The sequence below is a fragment of the Plecotus auritus genome, assembly GCF_963455305.1.
Source record: "Plecotus auritus genome assembly, chromosome: X".
Lineage (NCBI taxonomy): Eukaryota > Metazoa > Chordata > Mammalia > Chiroptera > Vespertilionidae > Plecotus > Plecotus auritus.
In genome coordinates, this window is record NC_137784.1 from 66,332,600 (window position 1) to 66,345,225 (window position 12,626).

The 12,626-nt window shown below is 37.1% G+C and overlaps 1 pseudogene across 1 annotated transcript; it reads left to right on the forward strand.

The window, feature by feature from the left end:
• Positions 1–10,043: 10,043 nt before the first annotated feature.
• LOC308239684 (WD repeat domain phosphoinositide-interacting protein 2-like) lies at positions 10,044–10,928 on the forward strand (annotated as a pseudogene). The gene has a single exon. The product of its transcript is annotated as a WD repeat domain phosphoinositide-interacting protein 2-like (transcript).
• The last annotated feature ends 1,698 nt before the right edge of the window (positions 10,929–12,626 follow it).

Below are 12,626 nucleotides of genomic sequence, written 5' to 3' on the forward strand. Positions count from 1 at the left end.
TGTATCAAAAATCAATAAAACTCTAGCAAATGGGATATTTGAAAATCAATCAATGTAATGCACTATTTCAATAGGATAAAAAGATAGTGTATGATCATATTAATTGAGATAGAAATTGCTTTTCACAAAACCCATTCATAATAAATATTGTCAGCAAATTATGAATAGAGCAAAGTTCATAGTCTTTCTTCAAAAATATTTAGTAAATAAAAAATATTAAGCCTCAGTAAGACCTAAATATTAAGACAAAATCACTTTCAGAATATTAATTACAGCACAAACTGTGGGTAAGATATAAAAACTGAGTTAGTATAAATTTTCTCTTTCAATAAACTATACAAATCTCATTTAAACATGTCAACATGTATGATTAAACTTATTTCATATGGGCTTATCAATTCTACAGATGTATAATAGAAAACACATGTCCTTTAATTTCCATGTGTAAATATTCTTCCTTTTTGTACTACCCCCACTTAAAAACATATTCATCCTTAAGGGGATGAGGGCAAGTGCCTGGGGGTAGGGGAGGCATGGGGGGGTGGGGTGAAGGTCAGTTGGGGGGGAAAAAACTACTTCAGTTTTCTATACAGCATCTACAAAACTTGTAGCTAACGTTAGATTTAATTATGAAAGATTTTCTTCTTTCCCTGTAAGTTCAGAAACAAATCAAGGATATCTGTTACCACACTCTTATTCAACATAGCAATGGATTTTCTAAACACCTAATAAAGAAGGGGGAATACTCTAATTGGAAAGGAATAAATTACTTCATGAATCAGAATTAAGCAATCTATTTTTCTGCACTAATTTCTTGTTGAAAGGGGTACCTTAACTTAAATATTTTAAGAGGAATAACATAACATTTTAATTATAAAGATTTAAACCTAAAACATTCCATTCTTATTTCATGCAGAAAACAGCAAAAACACTTACTGTTTTTATATTAAAACATAAAAAGAGTAGGGCTGATAAAATGTTGTTTTTTTATTTTTTATTTTTTTCCAGATCACTTTATTTTTTATTTTATTTTTTATGATTTTTATTTTATTTTATTGTTTAAAGTATTATAAATAGTAGTACATATGTCTCTTTCCCCCCCAACTGACCTCCACCTCCCCCCCCCCATGGCCTCCCCTACCACAAGGCACTTGCCCTCATCCCCTTAAGGATGAATATGTTTTTAAGTGGGGGTAGTACAAAAAGGAAGAATATTTACACATGGAAATTAAAGGACATGTGTTTTCTATTATACATCTGTAGAATTGATAAGCCCATATGAAATAAGTTTAATCATACATGTTGACATGTTTAAATGAGATTTGTATAGTTTATTGCAAGAGAAAATAATTTATACTAACTCAGTTTTTATATCTTACCCACAGTTTGTGCTGTAATTAATATTCTGAAAGTGATTTTGTCTTAATATTTAGGTCTTACTGAGGCTTAATATTTTTTATTTACTAAATATTTTTGAAGAATGACTATAACTTTGCTCGGTATTCAAGATATAAATAAAAATATGACACACTTCCCTCTTTAGACATTTCACAATATGTACTTCTATTATCAAGTGTTGTGAGAATTGACTGAAAATTCACCCATATATTACTTATAAAAATTTAAGGTCACTGAAGAAAAATATATGGAATACATATAGGTCAGGTCATAACAGTTATTCAGTTTATTGTTAATCTCACACCTTATCAAGGGACATGTGCAAAACAACAAAAATATGTAAAGATTATTAAGAAATCAAATTTAAATTGAAACAATTTTGGCTATTTTCCACTAGCACACTATGCTTATGTTAGTTGAGTTTCTTCAAGAAGCAGAAGCCAAAATGTTGTTAAGCATTAGGAGAGAATTACTAGGGTAAATTCCTGGAGGAAGGAAAGGAAACCAGAGAGCCTGGGAGAGCCATCGGCCATAATGCAGGTCTGATTCTTGTAGAAGAGAGAGCAAAGGATGGAAAGTTGTGTGGAAAAGATTTAGATTGTAGTGCAATTCTAAGGCTGTGCATCATTGCCAATTTAGAGCACTGAAGGTAAAGTTACCTGTCAGAGCAGCTGCCTTGTGAAGAGTCTCAGTTCTCCAGATACAGGTGTACCTTAATAATCCTACTCATCAACTGACAGCAGTTCATAGAAGGTGTGGCTTTAGAGCACAGCAGTTGAGTCTTTGATTCACTTATGTCCTGCAGTTGAAAATCTGAGAGGTACATTTTCACACCTGCCACAATCGCTTGCATTTGACTAATTAAAATACGTATGCAAACAATGTAATGTTTATTTAAGCAAAAAGCACCCTTACCTTCCAATTTTATATTATTAATAGCCTGTTTTGATACTAGAATTTGTTTAATGACATATTGCATCTTTTGTGTGTTGCTTTTGTTATTAAAAAAATTCAGTGGATTTCACTTTTGTGTACTTTATCCTGCATGGAAATAATAATTACTAAAATATTGCTAATATTTTATATTTACACTATTATTTTTTACTATTTAAAGAAATTTTTAAAATACAGAAAAGTCATAAGATCAGAAATTAATTATTTAGAAACAGAAAAGAAATAGAATAAATAAATGTAAAATATAAAATTAAAAGAAAAATTGTATTTAAAAATGAGAATAGCTTTGGGGTAAAGACTGAACAATTGGTCTTAGGATTGACATCAAAACCAAGCTCCATAACAGGAAATGTTTATAAATAAAGCCATAAAAATATTTGCTCAGGTAAAGGTTCTATTAAGAGAATGACAAAAATTAAGTGAAAAACTTTGAAAAATAATTACAAATCACATATTTGACAAAGGAATAATTTCTACAATATGTATAACATTCTTATAACTCAACTAAAGAGACAAACAATCCAATTAGAAAACAGGCAAAAGACAAGAAGAGACATTTAATCAAAGATATAGATGTGACAAAGAAAGCATATGTCAAGATGTTTAACATAATTAGTCATCAAAAAAGTAAATTAAAATCACAGTGAGATATCAATACTTATCTATCAGAATAGTGAAAAACATTAAATAGTGGCAGTAATACTGGAAAGGAAGTAGAAAGACAGCATCATTCTACATGACTTATGGGAAGATCAAATGCCTATAACAGCAAACAGAACTTAGTATTCTAAGTGCCTGGGGCCATAGAGAACAAAAGATCTGGAGAGAGGAAAGATTGTCATTTCAGAGCAGCTATGATGCCACAGACAAAATCAGAAGGAACTAGAGATTATGAGCTCCTGGAAAAAAAGAAATCAGCAAATTCCTCTAACTAGAAACTAACATGCATAAGTTCTAAAGAAAATAAATCCACAGAAAAGGTTTGGGAGGTCCCCAGAATCAACCTGGGCTAATGGGCTAATTGGTGAAGGTCTTTCTCTGTAAAAAGCAAGCCCATAAAGACGGGGGAGTTGTCTTTTTCTTAAATGTGTGAATAATAACACACAGAGAGAAAAACAAACAAACAAAAAAAACAAGGAAAAATGGTCCAGTCAGAGTAACAAAAGAAATTTCCAGAAACCTACCCTAAAAAAACACACAGAGGTATATGAATTACCTGACAAAGAATCCAAAATAAACATAAAAATGATGTTCTACAAGCTCTGGACAAGCAAAACTATGGAGTCAGTAAAAAGTATCATTATTTAACAAGAAGTGTGTGTGTGTGTGTGTGTGTGTGTGTAGGGAAGTGATGAATAGTCAAAGCATAGATAATATTTTAGGGCAATGAAAATACTCTGTATGCTATTATAATGATGGACATATGTCATTACACATTTGTCCAAACTCATTGAATGTAAAACACCAAGGGTGAACCCTAATGTATACTATGGATTTTGTGTGACTATAATGTATCAATATAGTGTATTTTTGGTAAAAAAAATATATATATATATACCATTTGGGGAATGATGCTAATAATGTGGGAGACTATACATATGTCAAGGCAGAGATATATGTAAAACCTCTCTACCATCCCATCAATTATTTTTAAATCTGAAAATGCTTTATAAATCTTAATTAAAAATAAATAAAATAACTAAATAGAAATTTTGCAGCTGAAGAATTCAGTATCTTAACTGAAATTTTCAATAGAGGGTTTTCAAAAGCAGATTTGATCAAGCTGAAAAAATAATCAGAAAACTCAAAAATAGGATATTTAAAATATTCTACTCAGAAGATCAAAAAGAAAAAAAAAAGAAAGTGAAGTCTAAGGAACTTACAGAACAACTTTAAACCAAGCAATTTACTTATTATGGGTTTCCCAGGAGAAGAGAGACAGAAAGAAAGTCAGAAACATTATTTAAAGTAATAATGTCCTAAGACTCCCCAATCTGGGAAAGGAAATGAACATTCAGATTCAAGATGCTCAATGGATCATAAGAAGTAGTAACACAAAGAATTCACAAGGAAATACATTATAAAAAAAATTGTGAAGAGTAAAAGATAAATTTTGAAAGCAGCAAGAGAAAAGTGACTCATCACATAAAAATCAATCTCCCCACAAGACCACCCGTGAGTTTCTCAACAGTCACCTTATAGGTAAGAAGGAAGTGTTCTAATGTAGTCAAACAGCAGAAAGAAAAAAAAATGCCAACAAAGAATAATTTACCCAGTAACAGGCCTTTGAAAATGAAGGAGAGAAAAAGACTTTCCAAGACAAAATCTGAGGGAGTTAATCAACACTAAAGCTGCCTGACAAGAAATGTTAACAGAGTTCTTCATATTGAAAAAAAAGGATACTAAAGCTCAACATGAAAACATATGAAAGTATAATGCTCATTGATATAGAATACTGTAATAGTGTAACAGAGATGTGTAAATTAGTTTTAATTCAGGAATAGAAGTTAAAGACAAAAGTATGAAAGTAACTATTATAATATGTAAATGGATAAATGATATAAAAAGTTATAATTCATGACACCATTAACATAAACTGTGGGAACAGAGAAGGAAGAGTGTAGTGTATTTGCATTATCAGCTTAAAGAGACTGTTAAAACTAAAAGATATTTTATACAAACCTCATCCTAACCACAAAAAATAAAAATAAAAAAAAGAATCATAAAGGAATGAAAGCATGTCATTAAAAAAATCAACAAAAAAGGAAGACAATAAGAGAGAAAGGATGAATAAAAGAGCTACAAGAAAGAAAATGTTAACAGAATGAAAATAGTAAGTTCGCCCCTACAGATATTCACTTAAAAATAAATGAATTCAAATCCCCAATCAAATGACATAAAATGGCTTAATGGATTGAAATGAAATCAAGATCCTATATATATATTGTCTACAGGGGACTGACTCAATTTAGATTTAAGGACTTACATAGGCTGAAAGTGAAAGGATGGAAAGTAATATTCCATGTAAATGGTAAATGAAAGAGAACACATTGACCCTATTTACTAGTACACCAGACAAAATAGTCTTTAAATAAAAACTGTCGCAAGAGACCAAGTACTACATTATACAATGGGATAAAAGGGTCAAATTACAAGGAACATATAACAATTACAAATATATATGAAACTAACTTCAGAGTATCTAATTATATGAAGCAAACATCAATAGACTAAAGAGAGAATTAGAAATAATAACACATATATTCCAATACCCCTCTTTTAATAATGGATAGAACACTTTAGACCTCAAAGTGAAGACCATAACAAGAGATAAGGAAGGCCACTTCATAATCCTAAAGGGAGCAATTCAACAAGAGGATCTAACTCTGGTAAATATATAAGCACCCAATACAGGAGCACCCAAATACATAAAAGAACTTCTGGAAGATATCAAGGGAGAGATCGACAGCAATATAGTCATAGTAGGGGACTTTAATACCCCATTGACACCACTGGATAAATCCTCTAAACAAAAAATCAGCAAAGAAACATCAGTCCTAAATGACTCACTATATCATATGGACTTAATTGACATCTTCAGAAAATTTCACCCCAAAGCTACAGAATATACATTCTTCTCAAGTACACATGGGACATTTTTGAAGACAAACCACATATTGGGACACAGGAAAAGTTTCTTCAAATTCAAGAAGACAGAAATCATATCAAGCATATTCTCAGATCACAATGGCTTAGAAATTAGAAATCAACTACAATAAAAAAAATGAAAAAAAGTCAAAAACTTGGAGGCTAAATAATTCGGTTATCAAAGAGATCAAAGAAGAAATAAAAAGCATCCTGATAACAAATGATGTAGGTATTTCTCTCTTTCCACATCCAGAGCGGCTAGAAAGCGGGTTCAATTCCTGAGTAGGGGCGGCTGGGGATTGAGAAATAAAAGAAAGAGACAAGACACAGAGATAGAAGGAAAAAGCTGGGACCGGGTGGGACCACCGTCCTCTTCTGATGGAGAGACAAGGAGAGTGACCCAGAGCCAATCCAGTGAGTTTATTTTATATCCCAAATGCCAGGAAGTTTCACCAAAAGGTCAAGACAAAAGGAGATTATTTGCATTCTTGAGTAGGCCCTGAGCATTCCTGGTGCTAGGCTGGATTTAGATATCAAAACCACTTCCCCACACCATGGGCTGAAATGAAGGTCAAGCTGACAACACCCTTGCCCTTTTGGCAAGGCGTGTTCCCAGGGCGTGGCTTTGCCTGTCACCTTGGGTTCAGCTGACAATAATTACAGAATGCCCATGTGCCTTCCCAGGCGCTGTCTACAAAATGACAATGAAAACACAATAATCCAAAATATATTGGACATAGTGAAAACAGTCTTGAGAGAGAAGTCCACAGTTCTATAGGCCTACTTCAAAAATCATGAAAAAAACTCAAAGAATTAGAAAGAGAGAAACAAGAAAACCTAGAGTAAGCAAAAGGAAGGAAATAATTAAGATCAGAAAAGAAATAAACGACCTAGAGATTAAAAAAAAAAAACAAAACAATACAAAAGATCAACAAAACCAAGAGCTGGTCCTTTGAAAGGATAAAAAAGATTGATGAACCTCTAGGCAGGCTCATCAAGAAGCAAAGTGAGAAGACCTAAATAAACAAAATCAGAAATGAAAGAGGTGAAGTAACAACCTACCCCACAAAAAATACAAAGGGTAATAAAAAAATAATATGAACAACATTATCCCAACAAACTGGACAACCTAGATGAAATGGTAGATTCTTAGAAAAATACAAGCTTCCAAAACTCAATCAGGAAGAATAAAAAAACCTGAATAGGCCTATAACTACTGAAGACATTGAAGCAGTAATCAAAAATCTTACAGCAAACAAAAGCCCTGGACAAGATGGCATTACAGGGGAGTTCTACCAAGCATTCAAAGAAGAACTAAAACCTATCCCCCTCAGACTATTCCAAAAGACTCAAGAGGAAGGCACATTACCAAGCTCTTTCTTATGAAGCCAGCATTACCCTAATTCCAAAACCAGATAAAGACATCACAAAGAAAGAGAACTACAGGCCAATATCTGTGATGAATATGCTAAAATCCCCAACAAAATTCTAGCAAATCGGCTCCAGCATTACATTGGAAAGATCATATACCATGACCAAGTGGAATTTATTTCAGGGATGCACAGATGGTACAATATCCCCAATTCAATAAACATGATATATCACATAAACAAATTGAGAGACAAAAATCACATAATCATATCAATCAATGCAGAAAAAAAGGGTTTGAAAAAACCCATCACTCTTTCTTGATAAAAACTCTCAGCAAAGTGGGACTAGAGGGATCATACCTCAACATAATAAATGCCTTATATGACAAACCTACAGCCAACATCATACTCAATGGGTAAAATCTACAAACATTTACCCTAAGACAGGAACAAGACAGGGATGCCCACTTTCACAACTCCTGTTCGATATAGTACTGGAAGTGCTAGCCATAGCAATCAGACAAGGACAAGAAATAAAAGACATCCAAATAGAAAAAGAAGTAAAACTGTCCTTATTCGCAGATGACATTATACTGTACATAGAAAACCCCAAGAACTCCAACAAAAAACTACTAGACTTACAAGTAATAAGTGAATTTGGCAGTGTAGCAGGACACAAAATTAATGGCTTTGTTTTATTGTCTAAAGTTTTACATGTGCTCCTTTTTCCCCAATTGACCCCCCGCCCCTGCAACTATTCCCACCCCAGGCAAGATCCCACTGCCCCAGTGTCTGTGTCCATTGGTTATGCTAATATGCATGCATACAAGTCCTTTGGTTGCTCTCTAACCCCATATCCCCTATCATTTGTCTCCAGATCAATCTATTCTTGTTCATCAAATTATGTTGATCATTATATCCCACATTTGAGTGAGATCATGTGATATTTATCTTTCTCCAATTGGCTTATTTCTCTTAGCACAGTGGTCGGCAAACTGCGGCACGCGAGCCACATGTGGCTCTTTGGCCCCTTGAGTGTGGCTCTTCCACAAAATACCACAGCCTGGGTGAGTCTATTTTGAAGAAGAGGTGTTAGAAGAAGTTTAAGTTTAAAAAATTTGGCTCTCAAAAGAAATTTCAATTGTTGTACTGTTGATATTTGGCTCTGTTGACTAATGAGTTTGCCGACCACTGTCTTAGCATAATGTTCTCCAGTTCCATCCATGTTGTTGCAAATGGTGAAAGTTCCTTCTTTTTTTATAGCAGCATAGTATTCCATTGTGTAGGTGTGCCACTGGTTTTTAATCCACTAATCTGCTGATGGGCACTTAGGCTGTTTCCAAATCTTAGCTATTGTAAATTGTGCTGCTATGAACATAGGGGCAAATATATCCTTTCTGATTGGTGTTTCTCGTTTCTTGGGATATCCTAGAAGTGGGATTACTGGGTCAAATGCGAGTTCTATTTTTAACTTTTTGAGGAAACTCCATGCTGTCTTCCACAGTGGCTGCATCAGTCTGCATTCCCACCAGCAGTGCAGGAGGGTTCCTTTTTCTCCACATCCTCGCCAGCACTTGTTTGTTGATTTGTTGATGACAGCCATCTGACAGGTGTGAGATGGTATCTCATTGTTATTTTGATTTGCATCTCTCAGATGATTAGTGACTTTGAGCATGTTTTCATATGTCTCTCGGACTTCTGTATGTCCTCTTTCGAAAAGTGTCTATTTACATCCTTTGATCATTTTTTTATTGGATTATTCATCTTCCTTTTGTTAAGTTGTATGAGTTCTCTATAAATGTTGGAGATTAAACCTTTATCAGAAATATCATTAGGAAATATGTTCTCCCAAGCAGTGGGCTTTCTTGTTGTTTTGTTGATGGTTCCTTTTGCTGTGCAGAAGCTTTTAATTTTGATGTAGTTCCATTTAGTCTCCATTGCCTTAGGACCTGTGTCTGTAAAGATATTGCTGCAACATATGTCTGCTAATTCGCTGCCTATTGACTCTTGTAGTTTTTTTTATGGTTTCCCGTCTAACATTCAAGTCCTTGAGCCATTTTGAGTTTGTTTTTGTGTATGGTGTAAGTTGGTAATCTATTTTCATTATTTTGCATGTATCTGTCCAAATTTCCCAGCATCATTTATTAAAGAGACTGTTTTGACTCCATTTTATGCTTTTGCCTCCTTTGTCAAATATTATTGAGCATAGTTGAAATAAAAAGCATCATGGCAACAAATGACAATGAAAACACAACAATCCAAAATCTATGGGACACAGTGAAAGCAGTCTTGAGAGGGAAGTTCATAGCTCTACAAGCCTATCTCAAAAAACAAGAAACAATGGTAATAAATTATCTAACCTTACAGCTCAAAGAGTAAGAAAGAGAGTAATTCCTGTTATAAATTTTTCTCCCTTTCTTCTGTGGATAATCTACAACAGATCTCTGAATGCACTGATACTGAAGACGTGTGCATCTTGGAAAGATTGTTCTCGAGCAGCTTGGTGGCCATCGTCAGCCTTAAAGCTCCTCGGCAGCTAAAAGTTTGCCACTTTAAGAAGCAACTGAGATCTGCAACTACAGCTACTCCAACACCATCCTGGCTGTGAAGCTGAACAGGCAGAGGCTCATCGTGTGCCTGGAGGAATCTCTGTACATCCACTACATTCAGAACATGAAGGTGCAGCACACCATCCAGGAGACACCCTGAACCCAGCAGGCCTTTGTGCAACAATGACAACTGCTACCTGGAGTACCCTGGCAGCGCCACCATCAGAGAGGTGCAGGTCTTCTACACCACTAACTTGAGAGATGCCAACATGATCCCTGCTCATGATAGTCCTTTAGCAGCACTGGCTTTCGATACCATTGCTTCCGATAAGGGGAACGTGGTTAGGGTGTTTTCCATTCCAGAGAGACAGAAACTATTTGAGTTCTGGAGAGGAGTTAAGAGGTGTGTGAGCATCTGCTCACTGGCCTTCAGCATGGACGGCATGTTCCTCTCCACCTCCAGCAACACGGAGACCGTGCACATCTTCAATCTTGAGACTGTGAAGGAAAAGCCGCAGGAGGAGCCCACCACCTGGACCAGTTACTTTGGGAAGGTGCTCCTGGCCTCCACCAGCTACCTGTCTTCCCAGGTCATAGAGATGTTCAACCAGGGCAGGGCCTTCGCCACGATCTGCCTGCCCTTCTGCGGCCACAAGAACATCTGCTCCCTGACCACAATTCAGAAGATCCCCCAACTGCTGGTGGGAGCATCTGATGGGTACTTGTACATGTACAACCTGGACTGCCAAGAGGGCAGCAAGTGCACCCTCATGAAGCAGCACAAGTTGGATGGCAGCATGGAGACAACCAGTGGTATCTTAGACTTTGCCTCTCATGACTGCCCCTTGGTAACTCAGACCTACAGCACAGCTGCATCTCCTGCATCTCCCACGAGACTGGACTACACAGACCAGCAGGGGACTGTGGGTGGCGCCTGGAGGAGGAAGCCAGCTCCCTGAGCCTGGAGGAAGACAGTGAGCACCCTCCCTTGATTCTCCGGATGGACTGAACTTGAGCTGTGAACTCTGACCCCACAGCAGAGAACACTGGCTGACAGAGGACTTTGTGTTATGCTGCTATGAACTTTGATCTGAGTTGGGGGAGAGGATGGCAGAGACTTAAAAAGAGAAAAAGATTGTAGTTGTAGTCTCTTTCCCTACTGAGAAATACATGGTTTTCACTTCAGTGGCTTTTAATCTGCTATGAATTTAGCTTTTTGTTTGTTTTCTCTTTTTGCCAAAATTAACTGGTGAAGCCCTTGAAAGCTCCTTGCTTTGTTTGCATGCATTCATATGCCAAGCCAGCACAGGCAGCCAGGAGCCACTGGCTACCAGCGGCTGTGTGATTTCTCAGCTGTGTGCACGGGGTGTGCAGTGCAGAGCAGGTCTGCTAATCCATCTCGTTCTGTTTGACCAGGTCCCAGGCCCCGGGCTGGGTGGCAGGGGTCCTCCCACAGCTCCTCCTGGACCATATCCTTCTCTTTATTTTGTTAATTAAATTTTTTTCCGAATTGGAAAATAAAAAAGAATAGATCCAGACACAAGGTGCAGGGGAGTGGGAAGGTAGAGATCAACCAAAGGACTTGTATGCATGCATATAAGCATAAACAGTGGGCACAGACACTGGGGTGGTGGCGTCTGCCCATGAGGGTGGAAGTGGGGGGGTCAATCGGGGGAAAAGGAGACATATGTAATACCTTAAACAATAAAAAAAATAAAAATAAATAATGGATAGAACATCCAGACAAAATATCAACAAGGAAATGGAAGACTTGACCAACAATACAGCCCAAATGGATGCAACATACATAGAACATTTCCCAGAACATAGCAAAAGACACATCCTTTTTAAGCACACATAGAACATTCTCTGGGATAAATCACATGTTAGATCACAAAACAAGTCTTAAAAATTTTATGAAGACTGAAATCATACCAACAATTTTTTCAGACCGATAGACCCTCCCTTCCCCCAACTGGTGGGCGGAGTATGACATAACCTGCAGCCCGGAAATACCTGAGTGCCTAACCATGTACCTTATACAGACTATACATTGAACCACCAATCAGCACCTGCCAAATACCCTAAGCCCTTGTCCCTAAGTACCTGAGTGCCTAACTATGTACCTTATATGGACCATACATTAAGACACCAATCAGAGCCCACCAAGTACCCTAAGCGCCCATTCCTTCCCATTCCTCCCCTCAAAAGGATTGCTCACCTCTGCACAGATTGCTGCTCTCTCCTTGTGAGACAGCTCGGCAGGTCTTTCTCCTAATAAAGCCTGTAATACCTGGTTTTCGACTCCCTACTGATATTTCATTCTGGTCCCAAAACCAGGGAGGGGCAAATGGGACCATATCCTGAGCATTTCAGGGAAGCAGTGGACAGTGGAAGCTCGACCCAGACTAACTTCCTGATTTTGCTAAGTGGTGCGGTCCTGGGTTGATTGGCCTGTCTCAGTCCGCTCTCGAACCCTGCTGAACCAAGACCCGTGGGAATCTCTTCACCTCCCACCTCCAGTAGGCCTTCGAACCCAACTTACCGCCCCTTTTTTTCTTGCTCCCTGTGACCTGGAGGGGCATTAGGGCCTCAGAATTTCCCATCTACACGACCACTCGTACTGCAAAAGCCCAGGCGCCTACTCTTCTACTCCACGGGAAAAGTGTCTCGGGGTGACGATCTCGGAACCTTTTCTCAGCTCTCT